Source organism: Phragmites australis, chromosome 2 (genome assembly GCF_958298935.1).
Source record: "Phragmites australis chromosome 2, lpPhrAust1.1, whole genome shotgun sequence".
Classification (NCBI taxonomy): Eukaryota; Viridiplantae; Streptophyta; class Magnoliopsida; order Poales; family Poaceae; genus Phragmites; species Phragmites australis.
This window is the reverse complement of record NC_084922.1, coordinates 6,959,122-6,961,323: the sequence shown is the minus strand read 5'-3', so window position 1 is coordinate 6,961,323 and position 2,202 is coordinate 6,959,122. Positions and strand designations below refer to the sequence as shown.

The following is a 2,202-nucleotide window of genomic DNA, read 5'->3' as shown; positions in this document are numbered from 1 at the left end:
TCTTCAACTATCTGAAAAATAAAATTTGCTTCGAGATGTGTGTCACGTGAGCTATGAAGAATTTCTGCTTACAAACATTATTTTTTAAACGAAGGAACTTTTTTATTCTGGCCTCTGCAACTTACAAACATTATATGTGGACCATTAAATTCTTTTAGTTAAACGGATAAGATCGGTTACAATCTGATATTGCATGGTTTAGTAAAACAGACATAAATGCACCTGCCCAAAAACGCTCTCTACCTTATTCCTGCAATTATTATTTCTTGAATAATCTATTTTGCACTAGCAGTCCCAACCAATTACCTCCTTTTGTTGTTCCGAGTTTTCCAAAAAGACATAATGTGGTTTTAGCCTCTAGCATATAGAACAAGATGGCAATTAATGCACCTAGCCTCCTACTATTGACATGTCTAATTCTCTTAATTACTCTTATTTTCAATTAATAGCACCCAAACCATCTAATCCAACTTTTAATGCCTCCTTTAGTCCAAAATAAGTGTTGTTTTAGGTTGCGTATAACCAACTATTTTAAATTTTAGCTATAAATTATTTTTTATATATTGAATTTAGATATTTAAAAATAACACTAATAAACTTGTTTTGAAAAATATTTTCATGATACTCACTCTGTTTAAAAGTGGGCCTCGTTTGCCAAACAGTGCCAAAATGAAGCTGATAGAGACGGTGTAAATTCAAAGTTGCATGTACATCTAGACATACCTCTTTGGCTTTTTGTAGCAGAACATTGGCTTTGTTGCTTAAGTTCAAAGATGGGGACCATGTAATCTCTGATCTCTGATCTTTTTGGATCCTTCATATCTTTTGACGTTCCTCCACGAGGAAAACTGCGGCCTTCTGGACATGCTAGCTAGAATCATTTTTGCTTGTACTTCCTCCGTTCTAAAATATATGATATATTAGGATTTGAAAAAGTATTTGAAAGTATACTTAGACCATTAATTTATTTTATTATATAGTATCAATTACTACAAAATTAATATAATATTAAAAAATCTATGAAATACAGATATATTAATATAACTTTTATATATTAAAATATACATATAATTTGATTAATTGTTAATTAAAATTTACAAAATTTGATTTTTTTCAAATCTTAATACGCTCTATATTTTATGACAAAGGGAGTATTTGACTAGACGGTAATGGCACAACTTATTAACAACCACACAAACTTTGCTCTAACTTTTACTGTTCGTCTAGACTACCTTTTCTGTCCCCTTTACGTGACTATATTTAAACTTGATACACCTCTTTTACTGCTAAGAAAACTAGGATGCCGAAAAAGAAAACAGGAAGACCAATCAAGTGGGCCGGCCCATAAACGGCAAGGTCCGTGCTTCCGATGGAGCCAGCCCAAACTCAGTGCAGCCGTGTTATGTACGCGTGGTTCAACACACTGGTCGAGGTCAGTGCAGCAGTGCACTCGTCGCCGGCGTCGCCGCCGTCTCGAGCTCTATATAAGAGCGGCTGTACGGGTGTCGAGTCCAACTGCAGCTAGTCGGGGTCGACGGGTGACCACTGACCGGCAGTGAGCCGGGAGGACAGCACAACCAAACCAGTTGGGTCGAGGAGTTCGCGCCCGGTGCGGATGGCGTCCCGGGAGGCGGCGGGATCGGAGAAGGCGGCGGAGCTGCAGGATCCGGACCCCCGGAGATACGGGCGGAGCTGGGAACGCCGCGCGCGGCCGCGAGGAGGGCGAGGGGGCGGCGCAGCGGAGGCACGGCCCTCGCGGATCTGCCGAAGGCATTGCACGTTGAGCTCGCCCATTCCTATATACTTACGTTCCATGTTGCTTTCTGACGGCGCGGGTGAAGTTCGTGCAGGGCGTAAGAAGGGTGGGCTGAGTCGCACGAGGGAGTCCGGCAACGACCGCGCCGACAGCGAAGGCGCCGTGCTCATCGATCGAGCCCGACGAGAAGAAGCTTCAGGAGGCCAAGGAGGATCTCGGCCGCGACTGATCCATCCATCGATGACGACCATGACCACTGTTTGCTAGGATGAGGCTTTTGATTTTTTTAACTGATTTCTGTTTCTTACTGATATTTTTTTATTAATTTTTATAATAAATTTTTAGCTTATTAACACACCAAAATCATAAAAACTTATTTCAATCAGCATCTCAGCTTTCGGTGACCTGTTCTCAACTTTTAGTTTATTTTCTTATAAATTAATTTT

At 40.8% G+C, this 2,202-nt stretch overlaps 1 pseudogene; it reads left to right on the top strand.

Moving 5' to 3' along the window:
* The first annotated feature begins 1,449 nt into the window (after window positions 1-1,449).
* On the top strand, window positions 1,450-1,985 carry LOC133909806 (uncharacterized; annotated as a pseudogene).
* Window positions 1,986-2,202: the final 217 nt, after the last annotated feature.